Genomic DNA, 22,430 nt, shown 5'->3' on the forward strand with positions numbered 1-22,430 from the left:
ACACACATGTGTATATATGAGCTGAAATTCTGCTACAACTCAAAGCTGTTAGGCAAATATTTTAGTATCACCACAAGTTTAAAAACAACAGACATGTGGGAGTGCATCCATTTATTTACACTTGTACTGACTTAAAATTCAAAATGCTATTTGAAGCTTTTAAAGTACTGCTGTGGGATGTTAAATTACTGCTGAATTCTTACTGTTCTGAGATACCTTTCAACCTGCCAAGATGCATGATGATGATAATAATAATAATAACAGCAGTAGTGTGGGGATCTTTAAAATCATGTGGGGCTTATTTCTGTAAGATAAATACCATTTTCACTAACCCCTGTTTTATGATTCAGCATTTCTAATACATTAAAGTGAAATAATGAAAGTAAAACAACAACAGGTTTGTGTGGGCTGGGAAAGGGAAAACGAGCACGTGCATTGTCAGAATTTCTGCAGAAATTGCAGAGGGAAAGAAAACCTCATGTAAGTGGCGCTTCCCTCTCTTCCCCACGGGGAAAATTCCTCCTCTTGTTTTTAGTGCTCGCTACATTTCCTTCTTTTATTCCTTTTTCTGATCTCGTCCTTTTGTTCCCCTTGTCTCCTCGGATGCCCGTCCTCGTGCCGCAGCGGGAGCTCCCGGAGCGGGGCCGGAGCGCGGCGGGCGCTGCAGGTGAGGGGCGGCGGGGGCGGCGGGGAGCCCGGGCTGGGGCTGCGGCCGAGCGGGCCCGGAGCGCTCCTGCCTGCCCTGCCTGCCTGCCTGCCCTGCCCGCCCTGCCCGCCCTGCCCTCCCTGCCCGCCCTGCCTGCCCTCCCTGCCTGCCCTCCCTGCCCTGCCCTGCCTGCCCGCCCTGCCCTGCCCTGCCTGCCCTCCCTGCCCTGCCCTGCCTGCCCTGCCCTGCCCTGCCTGCCCTCCCTCCCTCCCTGCCCTGCCTGCCCTCCCTGCCCTGCCTCCTTCCAGGGACAGCAGCGCGGCTGTGAAGCCCCCGCCGGTGGCGCTCGGAGCTTTCTGCCTTGCTCAGGGCTGCGGGGGAGGAGGAGGAGGTGAGATGGCAAACGTGCTCGCAGGTGAGGACGAGGGCTGTGACCGCCCGTCTCCGCCGCGCTCGGCTTGCACGGGTTGGGAAGGAGCTTTTTGCTACCTGCTCCCATCACCATCTGACAAATGCCGGGTTCAGTGAGGAGCCCTCGGCCCCCCAGCCATGGCCACTGCCACAGGCAGAGAGATAATCACCAAATGCCCCACAGATGTGGGAGAGGACTTTTCCACCTGTCTCTCGCTGAAGTAGTTTCCGCACCTGGACCATTGGTCATTATCGCCGCTCGGCCGCAGCAGCGCGGGCACGGCGCTACAAGAAATCTTTGCATTGCTACGGGATCAGAGGTCACCGCTGCAGGGGACCAGGGCTGGTTTATTAAACAGCCAAGTCTGTTTAAGGTGTAATTCCTCAGGAAGAGCAGTATGCTTGTGGCCATTTTAAACGGGTTAATGGAGCGGACCCGTTCAAGGCCGTGTGCGCTTTTCCCCGGGCACAAACCCCAGCTCGGGCTGGCGCCCGGGGTTGCTGTCGGCCGAGTCGCCTCAGCCCAGCAGGTCTGTGACCTCCGGCTCCTGCCCATGTCACATCCCTGCCCTCCTGGTGGAAACTGCAGAGGAAAGTGCAGGATGCAGCTGACACCGCTCCGGCCGCGCTGGCTCCTGCATTGGTAATGACCGGGCTGACACAGGCGCCCGGGCGGGAGGCTCCGGGTGGGGGGCGGGTTACACGCTCTGCCCGCCAGTGCTGTTGGCAGCGGCTGCTGGGAGTGCGGCCCTGCGTGGCGAGTCCCGTATGGCCCCACTCCAGCGTCCCCACGAGCGTCTGCGAGAGGGAAAGCTCCCCTGGAGGCCGAGGCCGCCGTCCCAGCCGCGCAGCGCTGCCCGGGGTCAAAGGCGCTCCCCGTGGGACTCCCGCGGCGGGTCCGGGCCCGGCCGAGCCCCCCCGAGCCCGCCCGCGCCTCGGCCCGGCCCGCGGGCAGCCGCCGGCAGGGGGCGCTCTGGCTCCGGGAACGCGCCGCCGCTGCCCGGCCCAGGCCGCCGCGGGCAGGGGGAGGGCGGGCCGGGGCACGGGCGCTGCCCCGGGCGCCAGGCGGGCCCCGCGGGGCCGGGCTGCCGCAGGGCGGCGAGCCGGTGACGGGCTCCCGGCAGAGCCGCCGGCCCGGGAGGTGCGGCCCGGCCCGGCCCGGCTCCCCGAGCGCAGCTGGGCGGGCGCGGGGAAGGCGGCGCCGCGGGGATGGAGGGGCCGGGGCCGCAGCGGGCCCGGCGCAGCCACGGCCCCGGCAGAAGTTGGTGCCGAACGGGCCGAGGCTGTGCCTGCAGCCACGGGTTTCTTTGTGCGTCTGTCTGTCAGCACTTTGGGTGACATTCCCTTCGCCGCGCGGGTGGCTGGCGATTTTTCCCTTTTTTACTGCTGGAAGTGGTTATTCTATACAAGAGAAAAAGAAGAAAAGCCTTTGTAATTTTTACAGAGGTTTTATAGAATATAGTGCCGAAAAAGCAATTTGTTTGGGTTTTTGTTTGGTTTTTGTTTTGTAATTGCGGAGTTTTTTTAGCATTCGGGTGGATGCTGGATGCTCTTTCTTTAGTACAGATTTATGTCCTAAAGAGATACTTGATTTCTTTGACCATATCTGTGATCATAGCTTACAACTACTACCTATATACACCTGTGTTTGTAAATATCTTTTAAGAGTCAGTAAGAAAAATTGTTTTCATTAAAAGCCTTCCAAAACAGAAAATGAAAAGGACAGAGGAAAATATGATAACCTAGCAGCCGAGCCATGCTTGCCTCTGATGTTTGATCCAAATGTTTTTGACCAAACACATAGGAATATAAATTGGTGTAGTGAATCTCACTGATTTACCTCAGCTGAAGACCTAATTCTAGTGCACTGCATGCTCAGAATATGTAAAAGATATTCCAGAGACACAAAACCACATGGTTGTGCATCTCAAGATAAACCAAACTAAGCTAAATTAAACCAAAATAAATTCTTGTTCTGTACTACAGTAATTACCCGTAGTGACTGCAAATTCTTCATTTCCCATGCAGACAGACAGGTACTTGGTTAGAAACTGTATGTGATGCTTTAAAATTGAAAGAAGTAGTTTCTTGTTTGATTTTTTTTTCTTTTTTGGTGATAGATGTGCAGTCGCTCTATGATATGTGAACAAATCTTTAAGAAATTAAATTAATTCTGCTTTGCTATTGCATATCCTGTAAAGGCTTTTAGTGACTTCAAGTGGCTTTAAAATGAAGAGTTCAATACTCACATTTTTAAAGTTTTATTTCTGGCTTGCCTGGTCAAATTTATCCAGTGCAGCACGGTGATCAGGCAGTGTTACAGGTAGTGGCTTATCAGTTATTTTAATGGGAGATTTCCTAAATCCACTCTGGAATGAGATGTGCTGTAGGGAAAGGAGCAGGTTCCCCACACTCAAAACCAATCGCCCTGCTGACTTCCTTCCCTGGTTTTCTTCAGTAATTTCTCTAATGTGTCCAACCACTTTACTACAAAATAAATATTCAGAGATAAGGAGGGAGAGGGGGGAGAAGGGAGGAAAAAATAGGCCTCCCAGTGAGCTATTGATTTGAAATTTCAAACATTTTATTGATACAAGAAAAACCCAGACATAAGGAAGCAGTTTGATATTGCACAATATTTGAAAAAAAATGTGTGCATCTGTTTAGCACAATACACTGCATAATGACAGCAATCTTCCCTGTTTGTATCTATTCATCTGATTATACAGCATAACAATTCTTTTTGCTACACATTTATTTACTAAAGGATTTTTTTTAATGGATAATAAATTAGTAAATCAGATATCATGTGCTTGGGAAAATATGTGAGTTGACTCCCTACATGCAAGATAGTTGCAATTCATATTTTATGTGCTATTCAGCGATCTCACATACAGAGATGAAGTTGTGTGCTTCCCTTGTGGCAAAGACAAAGGAAGTTTTAAATCACTATTTAGTACTCTTTCATCTAGGCACATGTTATTTTGAAACGCTTCAGTTTTTAGCACCGCAGTGCAGCACTGATGTAATGAAGAGCTTTGACTTACTTGAAGTATAACCCAGTGGCCTTCTTTTGATGCCTTTTCCACAGCTATTTCTGCTGCAGCTTCCTGTCCTTGACCCAGCGATACATTGTGAAGTTCTCCTGAGTCAATGGTAAATTCAAACTTGTTCCCTAAACAGAACAATATACTGTACTACTTTGAGCCAAATAATGAAGTGTTCAAACAAGCATGTGTTCTACACATAGTGTTAACATGGCACCACCTCACATGAGTCACCAAAGGAAAAAAAAACAGCCCTCAAAAATACAATTTCAATCAATCAGCTGAGCTAGGATATTGTGCTGCTTTCTAGCTAGGTATTCTGTATTAGCAAAATGCTCTTGTGTCTGAAAAGCATCCCAGAATGAAACAATTGATTCTTGCTGATGGCTTCCCTACATATTGCCTATATGAATATTTCAGTGCACACTGAAGTGGATATGTTAGAAATTTAGCTAAAGAAAACAATATAAATTAATGTCTCACTGAAGGTGACATTACACACAGGCAATGGAAGAGGTTTAATAGAAGTCTTTATGCTGGTATTAGGAAGTAGTTGGGTCAGAGGAGGGTTAGCAAATTTTCAGTGGGGTTAAATCTGTTGCTCAGGTATACTTGTGCAGATACAGCAGAGCAAGCAGCTAGCTCTGATTTCAGAAAGCAGAGTGTGTTCCCCAGGCAGCTGCCTGAGCCAAGCCCTGAAACTTTGCTCAGACCCTGAGTGCTGGAGGTGTAATGCCATCGGTGTGTTAACGTGTGACAGCACTCAGCAGTCGTGGAAAGGCCTGGTTTATTTCTCTGGTTGTGGTAGAATTTCTAGGACCAGTGGTACTGCTAACTAACTTGCAGAAAGTTCTTTTATTTCATGGGAAGTGTTATGTTTTCTCATGGTTTTTAGTATTTAGTCCAGACTGATCTAATAGTTCAGGATTGATAAGGGGAGGAGTCCAGGAGATAAACACTACTGGGGAACAGCACTGCCTTCTTTGGAAGTTTTTGTGAACACTGAGCACGTTTAGTTCCAAGTTACATTTGGGCTAAGTTCCCATAAATGAAGAATTACAGTGGACAGAACCTCGTGAAAAACAGCAAGGTGTAAGACCTGTCTGTGGGGCATAGTATTTTGTCATGACTTCTATTTGGTAGAGATCCAAATGCAAAACATGTTAGGGTCACTCACAGTACAAAATCAAAGGTCTGAGACTGGTGATGCAAACTGACAGCACAAGTCATCCTGGGCATTCTGCTGCCTCACATAAATAGTAGGTTGAGGAGAGAACTTGTCACTTTTCATGCCTTTAGAAATTTCTCCTTTCTGGACATTTCAAATCCATTTCTTTTGCTTGTTCTATCCAGGAACCTTCAGTATCTCTCTTCAAGTAACATAATTTATTTAACATTGTCCACAATTGAAAAAATAATATGTGGAGCCTGTACATTTGAGCACAAGCAAGTGGATTTTAAAAATAAATGTAACTGAAGTTTTTTTTATTTTTAAAAATAAATATAATATAAATTTAAAAATATAAAAATGTAGGGTCATTATTGTAGACACTCTGTACCCTGATTTCTCTTCATGGAGAGTTAAAGTCAAGTAAACGTCAAAACGGTGGTCTAAGTTCAGAATGTTCACAAAGCATGAGTTTGTTTTTCGGTAACTAAAAGCTTTAGAACAGCTGTGAAATTAATAGAACTTATTTGTAATATTTATCAGTGTTTATTTTCTCAAAAGCTTTGGGGTTTATTTGTGGCCAGCTTCCTCTTCAGAAACATTTAAAAATCTTTTAAAACGATTCGGGATAGAGTAAGCTTAAATCATACACATATAGAAACATTCCTTAGAGTATATGAATATGTTTACAGATGGTGGTTAAGTGTGTCAATTTATAAGACCACCTAAGCCTTCACCAAAGTATGGACAAAATTCTAAACATAAAGAAATTTTTTTCTGAAATTTCTGCCTTAACTAATTAATGTGGATTTTTGTGTGTAAGACTTTTAGTATGTCAGCAAGGCTAGAGACACTGAATTGTGCTGAGAAGGAGTATTAATACAATGTTCCAAGGTCAGTTGAACTCAGATTTTTCTAGAAGAGGAACAGTTTTTATTAAGAAATTGCCAGATCAAAGTTATATGCTGAAATGCTTAAAATTTTAAAAGTCTGCACAAGACCTAAATTTTCCACCGTTGTAAGAAACAACAAGAGAGCTCCACGCCATTATTTATTGTGTTGTACAGGGATGTGCGGGGTTCTGTTGCTTGGTATTTAATCCAGAGGTGCATTCAGCTATGTATTAGTAGCGAGCTCTGAGCCATTAGAGCAGCAAAGGATAGGACAGAAATAAACTGTTGGCTGCAATTGCCCCTTTGAAAACGAACAGGAATTTTGAGAGGGGAGAGAGGGAGATTCCTTGGCCTCGGTGGAGTTTATTATTCTCTGGAAACAGGTAAACCAACCCTGGCTCAGGAAGATACTTTAGAATAGGAAATGTTTTGCCTTTGAAATGTACCAGATTACATGTCATTTCAAATAGTGTTCATGGCAAAGATACCCCTGGGACCACCTTACAAGAGCTTTATTTCTTGCCTGCAAATTAGTCAATTCAAAACACTTCTCCTCTCATCTCTGCCTTCAGCTCTTAATACCACACACGCCATTCGTAAAATAGCGGAGAAGAATGAAAAGACCCTGGATACAATGGTACAATTAAAAAAATAAAACAAAAGACTGTAAAAGCAAGAACAAGATGGGTTTCAGCAGGCAAGGGGAAAAATGAAATTTTGGTGCGTTTTTGGAGGCATTTCAATAAACCCCTTTTCTTCCGTTTCAGCAGGGGCTCATTGAAACAGCTATGTCTTCCAAGTGCAGGCAGACAGCCAATAGCATCTAAATTATTTTTAAGAAAGCACTTATAGCACTAAGCACTCACTACTACTAAATCCATCTTAGAGGAGAAGGGTGGAGTAAGAAGAAAGGTCAACAAATGTATCAAGTTCTTTGTGTAATGCCTCACTGACATTTTCCAACTCCCTCAGCTGGCTTTTATTTTTTTATTTTTTATTTTTCAGAATCCTGGTAAAATGCAGTAAAGGATTTAAGGTTATCGTCTGTCTCTCTCTAACTTCTGACATCTCTTTATAACAAGAAAGAGTCACAGCCAACTGTAACAGGAGGGCAACACAATGAATCCTGGTAAGACAGGGAAGGGGGGAGGTTCAACTTTGCTGCCCCTTTGCCCCTATTTCTTCCTCACAGAACAGAAGTGCCATCTGTTACTGGTCCTAACATGCATACATTTGATTTCCATTCAGTAATAACTATCACAGGAAAAAGATTATCAAGTGATCTAAAGCACTATCAGCATTAGCACATCTTCCCATCCAGTGTTTTGTTTGTACCTCCAAAGATGTAGCAGATGAAATGGATATGGGCAAGTGTCTTAATTGCCTAGAATTATTTTGTTTTCTTGTAGAGGACCATATGGTCAAGGTGTGGATTATGACCAGACTGAGGATATGTGCTTAGGTCAGAAGAAGATTTAGAAAAATCAAACAAGAGGACTGATGTTTATATTCTCCAATCTGAATTCACTACAGTCTTTATTACTTGGTGTTGTAATACATCATCATAATAATGGAAAATAAAATCATAGCATGTATGTGAGGGTAGACAGTAGTAAAGTATAAGACTGTTTTAAAGCAATCTGTAAAAATGTTTCTTAGGCTTCAGCCAGATTTATCACATTCACAAATAAAAATCCTGACACCACCAAATGTCTTACAGCCCAGTAAACTCAGTTTAAGATTGTGCTAGTTTTGACTGGGGTAGATTTTCTGGGTTAATTTTCTTCATAGCAGCTGGTGTGGGGCTGTGTTGTGGATTTGTGCTGGAAACAGTGTTGATAATCTGGAGATGTTTTAATTATTGCTGAGCAGTGCTCACACAGATTCAAGGCCTTTTCTGCTCCTCACACTGTTCCACCACCGATGGGGCTGAAGGTGCACAAAAAGTTGAGAAGACAACAGCTGGGGCAGTTGACCCCAAGTGACCAAAGGGATATTCCCTGCCATATGGCATCATGCTCTCTGTATAAAATAGAGATGGAAGTTGGCTGGGGGCTGCAGCTCAAGCTCAGACTGGGCATTGCTTTGGTGGTGATGAGCAATTGATTTTCACCGGCATCACTTTTTCTTGGGTATCATTTCTCTCTTTTTTGGTATTATTATGGATCCCTGAGCTATGCCCAGTTTTCCCTGACATCTTATTGTTGAAAGAAATGTGCAGCAGCAGATCTCTGCAAAGGAAGGGTGCCTACAGTGTGCTGTTTGCAAAGCAGGGTAACAAACAATTGGTGCAGTGGGATTTATCTGTCAGAGCCCTTCAGGTATTTCACTGCTCTTTCCTCTTGCTGTGTATACCCTATTGTTTTAGCAGTCTCTCATTTCTTCAACTTCACATCTTTTCCCCCTTTGCTCTTGCTGCCTGTGTACCTTGTTACTTAAAACACTTCTGTGACCAGAAATTGGCTGCCCTGTCAGCTGTCAGCTTTCTTCCCAGAGGCTGGAGAATGACCTCAAACATGGGAGATGCATGGCCAATGCTTTTAAAATGTAAAATGGTTCAAGAGGAAAAAGCCAAGAAAATTATTAGCAAGTAGCTTGTGCTTTAGACTAGCTTAATTTGCTCAAGTCAAATCTGAAGCTGATCTGTCTGGCAAACCTACTGATGCCTACATTGTCAAAATACATGAGACAACATTTCATTTCTCCAAATTTCCATTAATTTCATTGCCTTATTTTCTTTCTTTTCCTCCTACACGGGGATGACATTTTTGAAGTGTACTTTTAAGAGCATAATTTGATCAAATGATCCAAGGGAACTCCCTATAGATATCCATGATTTAATGCTGTATGTGCTCTAAAGGTTAGCATGCCTGACAATGGCAACTGGTTTAACCCCAGTTAATTTTTAAATAATTAATAGAGTGTGTTTTTTCTGAGCAGAACTGTATTTTGCTTACATAATTCAGTGAGAAAGGCGGGGCCCTGCCATGTGGTGGTGAGCATTCTGAGCATCCCAGCCTCGACCAGAGAAGGTCTTTGTCACCTTGCTGAAGTCAGTCATTGCACATGTCCTCATGCAAGATGCTTGTAGCTGACCTCTAGATAACCTTGAGGATACTGGGCAAGCATTCACTGGCTGGCTGATTTATGTTTCAGTATAGTAGATATTCTGGGCTCTGAAAATAAGTAGGGTCAGCATCTGAATATCTGAATCTGAATTTCTGTCTTCCCTTTTTCTTCTCCATTTGGAATTTTATTTTCCAGCTCAGATCATATGCACTAGAAGCCAAAGAAATCTCTTTTTGCAGGTTAATATTTTCATCCTAGTCCTGGTTCATATGCATGTAGGCTTTGGGCTCCTCTGCTCTGTACCCGTTTGTCACTCTTTTCAAAGGCAAGAAGGAAACTCTTGGTATGGGTGCAGAACTTAGAAGAGATCTGTGCCGAATAAGAGCGAGAATGCAGCTGCACAAGACTCAGCACACTTCTGACAGACAAAGTGCAGTGAAGGAAAAGATGACACTTTAAGCTAAATGAGAGATCGTTATACAACACTCTTCCCATTCAGCTCGTTCTAGGGGGAATATATACATGTGGCAGCAGCAGCCCTCAGGACATGAAGAGCTACTTTGAAAGCTGATGCATTTCCCAGTGTTGGAGATGAAGATGGAAAGTAGAGAGTGAGAAAATTTGCTGTCCCTGCAGAGGTGCCCCCCAGCCACAATAATATTTGTGAAACCGTCACACTTCTCTGTCCTTGACAAGAAAGCAGCCTGAACTGGTTCAGAGCAAATGCAGTTTGTAGGAAGCATTTCAGACTGATGTTCTTCCCTGGTGAGGGAGTGTTCCAGGGGCCTGGCAGAGCGAGCTGGCAGCACGAACAGCTCAAGCTACAGCAAGGGGACCCAATCAGAACTACACAAACTTGTCCATGTTCCCTTGTGCCGTGCTGAACTGGGAAGGCAGGCAAGGGAGAGCTGAAAACCTTAAGGCAAAGGACTGCTCTGTGGGCTGCCTGGCCACACAAACAGGTGTACATACACAGAGTGGTGAATGGGAGCTCGTGCAGGGTTTGTGCTCTACTGGGAGAGCTAACTGGGCTGTGAAAGTGAGCTTTACCCTTTCAAAGCGACCAAGGTAAATGACAGTTGAGAGTGTTACACAGGCATTTGGGTTCTTTACACTCAGCCTCATGTTCTCAGAGTGTTTTGCTCGCTGCACTGCCTTGCGAAATCAGCAGTAAAAGCCTGTGACCAGAGGGAAAGTGGTAAGCCAGTGGTAGCACTAGTGGCAGCACTGATTAAAACAGCAGCACGCAAACACACTGACCTCTTCCTGAGTGGTAACCTTCAGTGAGAGCTAATTCACTGGATTGATTTTATTCAGCTTGTCCATGAGAAAATAGAGCACAGCAGCATTGACTGCAACTGGCCAAAAGTGCTTGTGAGCTTCAGGGATCTTTATAGTGCTTGTTTCAGCTTCCAGGTTGGTGATGTTATGATGTGCTATTACACTCTAACTCTTCTGTGTGGCAAAAATGTACTGGCAAAAGAATATAAACTAATCTAAAAATTTATTGTTAGTCCAGTTAATGTTTTTAACAATCCAATAGTCAAAATTACTTAATATATAGGAGTATAGGAAGACTGCATTAAAAATAGAGTTGCTACACTAAAAATTCCCTCTTGTATGATGTTGCACTTACTCCCCCAGTTCTCCTTTGGATTTTAATATTGGTATTCCTCAAAAGAAATGGGGAAGTATTACGATGAATTATCACCAGGATTTGTGTGATACTCAAGGGAGAAGGATGTCTTTCTTCTGAGCCTGGTGTCTGCTCAGATTTAGTTTTATGTTTTCTTAACACTATAATCTAACTATGATTAAATGGTGATTTGTGTCAAATGTGTCTGCACTCTTCCCCACAGCTGACTCTAGAATTGTAGGCAGTTCAGTTCACAATGAATAACCATTTGTTATTATCCTAAACTAGAGTTAAACTGAAACAAATCTAGTCAAGAGTGCCTCACAGCTGGACAATTGCTATCACAGCTAAACCATGTTAAAATCTATGTAGGCCCAGAAAAAGCCAGAACATTGCTGAGTCCCTACACTGTCGCCTCAATATAAACCCTGTTGCTTTTTACCAATAATGGCAAAATCACATTTATTGGGCTATAAAGTCACTTTGAGTAGTCTGTGAAATGCAGAGCAAGGATTTGCAAACCTGCTATGACTGCAGAGTCATGACTGAGCAGCAGATCTTGGAAACATTCACACTTTCCTAACTTCTCTTGAATTAGAGTAATTCAAAGTCTGATTGACTTGTAATTCTTCATTGCCATCAGGAGGCCAGCTAACAAAAAGTATTTGATTTTCATTGCCAATATAATTTTCCCAATCAGCAGGAATACTGTGATTATTAAACTGAGAGCTATAGTTTGTAGTGCTAAGTAAAAAATTCCTGTAGCTGCAGGAGACCATAGTGTAACCTGATAAAGGTATAGGATAATTAAGAAACATGCATGAATCTAAGATACAGCAGACATACAGACACACAGACAGGCACTAGCAGGCAGGTTTTACATGAGGTCGTTCACAACAATTTCTGAAGTTGGGTCTCTACACAAAACTAGATCTCATACATATGATTTGAGATTGATTAGAAACAGAATGAGAGACGTCATAGTCACACCTGTTCACCTTTTCATCTAAGTAATCATCTGAAGACTGGAAACTAATATCTTCATGTCTCTATTAAATAGTTCAATGCTGTTTGTCAGCATTCTTCTGAAAAGACTCAGTATTCAGGGGTTTTTTTTGGCAGACTGTGTTCACAGATGCACACCTTTAATAACAGAAGCACTTGTTATACATTTCCAAAATTATCTGATCAGCTTCCTACAAACAAGAACTTTTCCATCAATTTGATAGATGACTTTGTATTTTACATATATGCAGTTTTCACCATGTACAAAATTTAAGGTGCTTTAAGCCACCTCCCATAAAATTGTACATAAATGGTACATTTATTTTGAAAATGTGATTTTGCAATCGCAAAAAACCACCCTGGTGATCCATCTTTTCTTTTATGTTTTAAAAGCACTCAGAGTTTCAGCTGTACATGTAAATATATATCTTTTTATGTTACAAGAATAGATATTAATATCTGGGTGATCTGTTAAATGTCATTACTCTCCAGAAGAGGCCACACAGACCTCGTCATCTGGAGATGAGGGAGTCACAGCCTTCCAGGGATCTTCTGCCAATGTTTCACCACCCTCATGGTAAATGATTTTTCCTAATCCCTGGTCAGACTTTCTCTTGACTTCTGCAGGTTGCCTCTTTTCTGTCCATATCCACATCTAAGAAAAACCTGTCTCTGTCTTCTTTGTAGCCTCTTGTGAAGCATTTCCAGACAGCAGGAGATCCCCCTGCCCTCTTGGCCTTTTTAAGGCTGAAGAACCACAGTGCCCTCAGCCTCTCCTTCACAGGTTTCCTGCTATAGCCTCCACTGGAGTAGGTTAATGTTTTTCTTGTACTGTAGGAGGTGCAGTAATTAAATTTGAATTTTTCATTTATAACATCTATTTTTTGTTCATACACTTACTGGTAGTGTAACACTCTTAACACCTTCTGTAGCTTTTGAGAAGCAACAGAACTCTTTTTGAGTTTTGTCCTGTTTGGTGTAGTTGGATGTGCTTCTACTTCAGCTGTCAGTTTTGTTCTCTGAAGTCCAAATTTCTCCTTGCACTGCCAGTTCTTCAGTTACATCCCTTGCCACTAACTAGACAGCCCATGTTTCAGCATCTTACAGGCTTTCCAAGTGAAGGCACTCTCCCATCCATCCCCCCACCCCTTTATTTCTTTTTTTCTTCCCTTTTCTACTTGAAAAATCTTGTTCTACTTCCTGCAAGAAGCTGGAACCCAAGGGTGTGGTTCCCTCAACACACTGCCCATGGACCAAAAAAGTTCAGGACAGAGAATACCTAGAGGAGGGATCCAGGATTTTAAAATTATAAGAATATGAAAGCTCCTCTGAGTTTGACTCTGTAAAATTACTGACAGCACTTGGCTCTGATGTGCTGCTGTATGGAATGCTTCTGAATTTCACCTGCAAGTCACTGAGAACAGAGCAGACTCAGGACTTAGCAGAAATTATTCCCCCTTTTGAAGGATCAAGCTCTTGAAGAACCCCTGCTGTTAGAAATATGACCTCTTCAGGTACTTAAAATTACTTAATTAGCATTATAAACATTAGAAAGAACAAGATCATCCTAGCAAAGGGAATAGAGCCGTAATTGCAGGTGTTACAGAATTTAGTACAAAAGATGGGTGTTCCCAATATTTGTTTTAAAGTATTTTACAAGGCTATATAAAGAAGGAAGCAAGCAAGCTATCAGGTAGTGGGGGTTTTCCCCTCCATGTTTTTGTGAACTAAAATTAGAGGGAACACATAACAAGCATCTTGCTATTAAATTTGCCCATGACAAATAGTGCAGCTGCATGTAGTGTGCAGGAACATCTGTAGAATCATGACACATGCAGAATTCCCCCACACTGAGAGCGTGACACTATACTGAAAACAATTCAGTTGTAGAAGCAATATAAATATATTTTATATAATCTTTCTCCACCTTCTCCTCCCCCATGTCTTTTGAATCATGTTAACTACAGGATTCTGTCACTTCTTCCCAGAATCAGAAAAAAAGTTTAAAAGTGACTAAGCATTTCAGAATTATGCTCTTCTTTCATTAGCAGCTAGGATGCAGACATTTCTTATCTGAAGAAACAAAAAAGAAAGAATAACCAGTGGCAGAAATGCACTAGAAAGACACCATAGCTTACTCCAAATGGAGCTTGACTTGGTTTGAAGATGCAATTTAACTCTTGAGAAATCAAAGGGTGATTTTCTGTGTCAGCATCTCACGTGGTTGTTCAGTTCAAAGTGAGCTGTCGGATTGCTGCCAGTCTTTGCTTCACCCATGTAAGTGATGGCACAAAGTACTGTGATACATGATATCACAAAGTGCTATGAAAAAATATGTCTAAAATCTACAGATTTCCGAAGTAAGGGGAATCTCCTTGCCTGGGATTTTGTGAGTTCCCACAGTTTATTGTCTGTATGTAGTGATGGTAGAACTTGCTCAATGACCCTTTAAGCTCCACATGGTCATAAAGAAGGACTGTGCCTTTTTCAAAAGCCTTGAAAGCTTTTCCCAAAAATTATTTTAACAAAATATTTGCTTCCTTCTTCTAAATATTCTGTTGTTTGCTCTCTGAAATAGTTGTTCTGCAATCTTTGGATTTTAGAAGTAAGAAATTTTATAATTGCAATGCAAACATTGATTTTTGTAATGTCTGAGGTTGTCTAAATTTAGACTATGTGATAATAATACCATGAGAAGGCAAACACATGCATGTTATGAAGACTTGGATCATCATCAACTTGTTTCTTTGAAACATCTTACTTTCAGTCATTAGGACACGTCAGAACTGATAACTGTGTGAAGCTCCAAGATAATTTCCAAATTTTTTATGCAGACTGCAAAGCAGGCATGAAGCCAAGACCCAGCTGTCTTGGTCATAATTTTCAACTCCTTGCCTATTAAATTCCTGCAACCCAACTGCAAAAACACTACCCTTATGACATATTCCCATTTGGATTTTATTGATAGGATACATTTTTAGTTTACTTGCTGATACTCTTCGGTCAAGTTGTTTGAACTCTTGCTTTATGCATCACCTGAAAAAACCTTCTTTTCCTCTTTCAGAGAAACATACTGTCCATAAATGAGAAGGTTTTTACAACACTCTGATGACTGGAAAGATATGCAAGTATAACTGATATTGCCTGATGACATTTGCTTACTTGTAAGAGTATATTTATCCCTTAATTAAATTAGATATGATTCCTCATTTAATAATACAATGACTTTGAACATTCACATCCTGGTTTGTGTGTCCAGTGACTGCTTGCACAAGATACACAGTCATGTGCATCAGCACAGCAGAAAGGAACAGCAAACATCCTGCAGAGCTGGAAAATGCCTTCATTAACTTTTCAGTATCCACAACTTTCTTATGGAGAAGTGCACATCCCATGGCCAGGTGTAACTGCAGTCAGCTGTGGCCACCCCAAGCTGGAAATGAGTGTCTGAGCATCCTGCTCACTAACCCTTCCACTGCAGTGCCTGTGTTCTGGCTGGTCTCTTGGGTGAGTGCTTCAGCAGCTCCTTGTAGTCCTGGGCTCCAGTTAATACTATAAACAGAGGCACAATTTCAACAAGTTAGCAGCATAAGGAGTTGTGGGAAAATGTACCAGGGAAACCTTTGTTTATATGATATGTAAAATGGAGCTATAGAATACCCCTCTTGCAGATTTTACTTGAAATAAATTAAAGAGTTTTGTGGTAATTTAAAAAGTTTTATTTTGTTTTCCTCATGATGGAGATGCAATGATTCTTGGAGGGAGAACACATACACATGGATATATTTACCATGGATAAATGAATAGAAAAATAAATACTATTAAATAAATACAGTTAGTTTAGTTTAGACCCAAAGTAGCCAAATTCAGCATCAAAATGATTAATACTATAGCTGATCTAATTCTTTTACTTGTTTTTACTTTGCTTGTATTTTTGCTGCTGTGTCTTGTTTACAGCTTCTCAGCCAGAAGAATATCCTGCAGCAAATTACTGTCAGAAGCCAAAAAAAGTATCCATAATTCATCCTAACGCACTGTCAACTTAATTTTAAAATAATTTTTCTGCTTTATGAGTTCTGGCTGAAGTGGTAAGGTTGCCGATCCATAAATCAAACCATAGGAAATAAAGGAAATACATACCTTTGTTTAAAAGATTCTGTTTTCCTACTTCATTGTAAGCGTAGTTTTTATTAATTAAAACTTCAGTCACTAGGAAGAGAAGAAAGAAACAAAATTGTGGACTGTATTCTTTACAACTGTACACATCTGTGTTGTGACTCCAGAGCCATCTCTTTAGACTATAGAGAAGCTTTTCAAGATTTATAAAGCAGAAATTAATTTAGATTGTGTATTCCAGTGAGCACTCTGAGGAGCACATGTGTGTGTGTGAATTAGGCTGAGCCTGTTGAGGCCTGTAAAGGGTACAGTGTGCTGTGAGCTGTCCTGCGTTTGCAAGTGCTGCTCTGGGGCCCTGTGCAGACACTCACAAAATGTCCTCAGTTTCCAAATGTTTCCAAACTGACCTCACACATCTGCAATAACAGTGAAGCTGATTCAAGTTCTTTAGCTGTAAGAGGCACATTAGAGAGCAGGTGTGGAAGCTTTCTGTGAATCTTCTGAGAATCACTGAAAATTGGGTGAAACCTGTGTCCCCAAGTGCAGGAACAGCAGCCTGGCAGCAAGTGTGAGCATGGCCTTGTTTGTGCTCTTCTGCACACGGGGAAAATCATGCAGAATTCCCTGTCCCAGGAGTCAGTTTATCATCACAGAGGGAGTAGAGCCCCAGTGTGTGTTCCAGCTCCGAGCTGCCACCAGCAGCTACTGAATAGCACCACGTTCTGAATCTCAACACACCATGAAAATCCTCCTTTAATCAAATGCTCCCAGGGGAGCAAGAAATTCAAGATGCACTTGCAGCCTGGGCTGGTGCACAGCACTAGGTCAATACTTGGCATAAAGAGCTTTCTGCTTGTCTCTGCAGTGGAGGGGGGCCAGGGACACTCGTAGCAAGCAAAAACAACAGGCAGCACATGAGGTAACATGAGAGCAGCAAGGAAGAGGCAAAGGTACAGGACTGAGTGGGGCACTGTGGTGGCTGGACTAGAAAGAATTTTGCTTCTCAGCTTGAGATGTTTAATTAAGGAATTTCATAGTAATTTTGACTAAGCTTAACAAGTAACAAATTCAGTGCTCTGGCTCACTAAATTCTTTCTTGCAGTCTAAATAAGCTGCAGATCTCAGACCTGGAAGAATTCAGTGCCTTTGTAGCACTTTCTCTCCAGCTTGCACTGTAGGTAAGTGCTGTCCTGTGGCAACCTTTTAGGGTCAAGTGATTTAGAGAGCTTAGACAAGGCTGGGGTTCAGGATCCCTATATTCAGACGTGATCCTGAGTAGCAGAGGCTGTGAGGAAATATTTTCTGACATTTACTAGAGGGGCAGGGGAGGGAAGGGAGGACTCAGCTCTAGGAAAGAGAGTAGGTACAGCTAAACTAGAAGGAGGGGAAGGACTCAAGAATATAATGAGGAGGTGGGGGAAATGACACTGGAATAAAAGGGTGAGTATGTGAGATACACACTCATCCTGGCCTTCCTCTGTTCAAAGCACTCCCTCCAAGGGTGGGTATAAGACTTGAATAGAGGGGATGGATGTCAAAATATTTCCATAAGAAATATAATGCAATAAATCAGAGAAAAAGGGCAGAATAGAGGCAAGGAGCAAACAGTAGGAGAATTATTTTAGTTCTAAGTGAATGATTATGTCTCCTGAGTGATTACACATCAGGATGGTGGTGTGTTGGAGAAGATTGTTCAGCTAGATAGGAAGGAGTGCTCAAATTGCAATCATTGAACTGTAGTTCATGCAAGGGTGCAAATAAGATAGGAAAAATAGACAAGTAAAAATCCAGCTGGAGTGAATGTGTTTTGGGCACTGCAATCCTTGTGAGTTAATGTAACTATCATACAGGTGCAGGAAGAGTTTTCAGAGGAAGCTATTTGGAATACTTGTAGAACATAATCAGAGAGAGAGACCTGATGAAGGAAATAACAGATTATTAAAAATACTCTGAACATAACTTGCAAGTAATGGGTTAAGTACAAGATGAATAATTTCTTCCAAGTTTCTGCTAGAACAGGATCACCAGCAAGAAATATCTGCAGTATGACACAGCTATGGAATCACCGCAGTACAGGGCTGCTGAAAAACAAGAGATACAATATCCCATTCATTATACTGCCATGAGTGGAAAGTAGGAAAGGGCTCCAGCAGAGTTGATATGGGCATTACACCTTGGGCAATATCAGGCATTCAGAAGAAAGAGAGCTGTCACATTTCCTTCATAGCTCTGCATCAGTTTTACTCTCACTAGCACTGGTCACTTTTTGATTAAAATAGATAATTTATAAATTGAAACAGATGTGACTCTTATCCAGTTTTTCCCCAGTGCTGAGGTTTGATCTTATGCCAGTTATGACTGTAAACATAAGACCAAGGACTTCTCATGTGGCCATATTTTTGCCAGGCACTGCTGTCACTTTTCTATTTAGCAATTGTTGTAGCATCCCCCCACTCAGTGGCTGGATCGAGACCTTTTGTTCCTGTAATAGGGACCTGGAATAATAAAGGTTAAGTTTTAAATTTCTACTTACAGAAGCTAGTATGTCTCAGAACTCACTCACTCGTGTTTTTGTAAAAAAAGCAGCATCACTGGGAAAAATTTATTTATCCTTATTTCATCCAAAATTCAAGAGATAAAAAAAGATGAAGATTCCTACACTGAATCCAACAGTCCTTCTTTGGTCTCCAGTAGGTTACTGGGAACTTAGTAATGGGGAAGTTCTGAACTCATCTTTGCTCCATGTGGAGCAAAGTCAGCCATTACTATTGCCAGTTATTCTTTCAGATGTTTTAAATTACAGTTATATTGCTTTATTTATGCATGTATTTTATCTCCAGGTGTTTCATGAGAACGTGGAGCTGCATGTCACAGTACCTTTTTTCCATGGGTTAAAGGAAACTGTTCTAACACTCCCAGCTTGTGCTGGCCAGGTACCTTCTGCTGAAGCAGTCCTTTGTTACCATGGAGGGTCAGTCACACAGTGCTGGTCAGATTATGTGCTGCCTGTTATGTCCACAAGTATATGGAATATAGCAAGGAAAAGAGAATAACAAAGCTTTAGTGGTTTGCTGTCCCTGATGTGTATTAAGTTGGAAGAAATTGCAAAAACCCTGAGTTATTTTCCTCAGCAGTCCAGAGTTCAGGGAGACCCAGAGCACAGGAACAGTTGCTGCCACTGCACACCATTCCCTCCTTCCCCAGTATGGCTTTCTGGCCAAAGTTAATGATTCATAAGATTCTGCACTGATTTCACTGTGAGCTTCCACATTTGCATAAGTAAAAGCTTCTGCAGCTTCTGTAAGGAGATTCTTAGTGAAATTGCAGCACAAAACATTGATATTATGTAATTATGGTAGTTCATCTTAACTTAAATGAAATTGTTACTTTAAACTTGTTCTAAGTGGCTCACAATGTAATTTTTGTATGACACACCTACAAAACAAATGAGTTAATCACAATATGTGTCATTTTTAATTTTTCTCTTTCATTTTTCTTTCAGTCATTCTCTCTTTGTAATTAGCATGAAGACTACCCTTCAGTCAAAACTAGCCACCTGGAAAGTTTCAGCTTGTAATATGCAGCTTTTTTTGTGAATTATGAATGTGCAAAAAAGAGACCTTTCTCCTTACACCCACTTCCTTGCATAATTCAAAATATGAATGAATGAATTTTATTCAGGCTTGCCAAAAAAATTATATTTCAGCTGATAACAAGCATGAAAAATTTTAGATGAAAGGGATTAAAAAAAAAAAAAGAATATTCTGAGCATGGGAGAACAGCAGGTTAAGACAGAAGTCTATAACTATAACAATTGCTATCAAGCAAATACCATATCCAAGCACTAAATCTTGCTTTGTGCTGCCCTAGTGCACAGTAGCAGGGACGGAGTAGAATAATAAAAGCTGATCCCCTTATGCAAACAGCAGGCACAGCACTTGAGAGAATACAAGGAGAAGGTGAGCCTGCCTCCTGTTCTGGCTTGCTAACCATATTCCCAAGGTCTGTGGGTTAGTTGTCTAGCTCCAGTCAGATAGCAAAAGGTACTTCAAACACTAGCAAAGGGAATGTTTTGGTCCTTTCCAGAAGAACATTTTACTAATTCCTTGCCTCCAAATGTACTGTTCTGTTAAATAAAGTATTTGAAGGAATTCATATAAGCAACATCATGGTTTAATGGGTCAAAAAGGGAACAGAATCAGTGCCAGGCATTTTTGGGATTGTGTATTTTAAGAATATATATCTGTGAAGAAGGTATTATCTGTGCAAAGCAGAATGAGATTTGGGCTCATGCCAGTACCACTTTGAAAATAAACTATCACAGTGAAGAAATGTTACCATCTGGAACATTTCTGCATCATATTTTCTCTTGTTCCCAATAATGCCTTGGTGATAAGTCCAGCTCTCCTTTTCTACTCAGAAAACAGGATGAAAACTCCCATTCATTTACTATGTGTTTGTTAGAAAAAATGCCCATTACAGTGGCTAAACAGCAGTGAATACTAAAGTATTACTTTGCAGATTCACAGATCCACATTGATTAGAGGATCAACAGACAGGATTTGCAAGTAGCAAGCCTGGGCGTAGAAATCCCCTTCCAGTCTGATGTGAGTTGACTGTTGCAAGTTGAGCTTGGCAGAAAGTGACCAAAATTGAGTTGTCAGCCTCCTCCTGCATAGTGGAAGAAGTTGTTGCTTTCTTGTGCAGACGCAAGAGTTTCTGTGGGAAAACAGAACATAATCATGGTTCTGAATGTCTCTGTGGATTGGTAATGTCTCTAATACATAGATCACTTGTGCAAATTCAGTCCCAGCTGGATGGGAAATTATTGAAAATGGTTGTTGTTTGATTGATATAAAATGAGTTGTCAGCTTGATTCAATGCCTTCAGGGCAGATGTCCACAGCATAATTGGCACCTGTCAGAAGCAAAGAATTCCTTGGTACAGAGTAACAGCTACTCATGCAACCACCCAGAACAGTCCTTGCATGCCAGGGCTCAGAGAAGAAGGCAGAAAAAAAATACTTCTGGGCAGGATCTTTTATGCCATAAAGTCAATGAGAGATTTGATGTGACACTTGGTGCAAGCTTTTCCCTGGGATACTGGCTACTCATGATCAGCTTTTCTGCTGTTTGGTCAACACTTTCCCTAAGAATTAGAAGAAAACTCACATATTTGGTTACTTGTTATTATTGTCATGGTGAAGGTGGGTTTATAAAGACCACTTAATAAAGAAATGTTTACATGTTTGCTTATAATAAAAAAATGCTGTGAATAATTTTATTTTTCTATTTCTTGAGAAATTCTCCTCACAACAATACAACTAAAGAAATAAGAGAGTGTCCTCTCAGCAAAAAATAAGGCAAAGAAAGAGCCAGGAGTGACAGTACAGCAGTGTCAGTATTACACTGCTACTAGTAAACAGTGACCTATTGTTTACCACAGAGTAGATTGAACCGGATTTTTTCCTATAAGTCACTGAGTAGCTGTCATATGGTTATTGCTGCCTTTGACCAAGTGTGGTACAGCTAACAACAGGAATGGATTCTATTTCCCATCACCAATCTGTCGAGCGGGCCACCTTCTTCCTGGGGCTGGTGCTTTGGGAGGTACTAGCTGAAGGACTTTCCATTAATACTCATTTTACTGTCTTCATCTAGCGCATGGCTCAACTTTCCTTCTCTCCTTTCATCTCTGTTTCCTCCTTTAGATTATTTTTCATTATGCCTCCCCCCCCAGCATACCCACACTTTGCCTTTCATCTCTCTATGTATGCTATTCCAGCACTTGTCAGGCCCAGCAGTAGGCACATGGGAGAACCAAACAATATGATATGTTAGGTGGAAGAAAATATTAGAACAATCATTTATTGTCACACTTTAAAGAGTTCTGCTATGTTATTTATTTTATTATTCTGTATTAGGTACATGGTTTAGTTTTACAGGCATTATTAATCACTAAAATACATTACACTTTCAGCCAGGACGTTAACATTTTAAATGCATTCATCTTGCTTCTTTAAACAGAAACAATGGGTCTTCTGCACTGCCCTCCCTCCCCTTTAGTCAATAAATCCTTTCTATTGATTCAGGAAATAACTCTTAAACCCTGTTTTATATTTTAAGTTCCACTAGCTACACTCAGCCATATAATTTTGCTCAATAACAAATGGATCTTCTATTTTTGCTGTTTACTATGTGTTTGGTTATCAAACTCAGCCTGAAAATATTGGGTAGAAGAGGACAAAAACTATAATGGCAGTGAGCCACCATGAGAGATTTCCTAAATGAATATTGCAATAAAATAAAGTATCTGTAAAAAGTGTATGTGTGTGTGTATAAAAAACAGTCTCATCAGTAAATGAATGATAAATGAAAAAATCCATCAGTGAGTATGGATTCCCTTGAGCCAGTCTAGATCAACAGACAATACGGATTTT

The 22,430-nt window shown here is 41.6% G+C and overlaps 1 long non-coding RNA gene across 3 annotated transcripts; it reads left to right on the top strand.

Moving 5' to 3' along the window:
• The first annotated feature begins 933 nt into the window (after window positions 1-933).
• On the top strand, window positions 934-21,269 carry LOC134421347 (uncharacterized). 3 transcript variants are annotated; one of them, XR_010028575.1, is made up of 8 exons: window positions 934-1,061; window positions 4,149-4,213; window positions 7,171-7,294; window positions 14,940-15,039; window positions 15,135-15,382; window positions 17,094-17,169; window positions 18,832-18,924; window positions 19,494-21,269. It is a non-coding gene; the product is annotated as an uncharacterized LOC134421347 (long non-coding RNA). The 3 variants fall into 3 exon arrangements; XR_010028576.1 differs by lacking the exon at window positions 4,149-4,213 and having other exon boundaries at window positions 948-1,061; XR_010028577.1 differs by lacking the exons at window positions 14,940-15,039; window positions 15,135-15,382.
• Window positions 21,270-22,430: the final 1,161 nt, after the last annotated feature.

This window comes from Melospiza melodia, chromosome 8 (assembly GCF_035770615.1).
Source record: "Melospiza melodia melodia isolate bMelMel2 chromosome 8, bMelMel2.pri, whole genome shotgun sequence".
NCBI lineage: Eukaryota > Metazoa > Chordata > Aves > Passeriformes > Passerellidae > Melospiza > Melospiza melodia.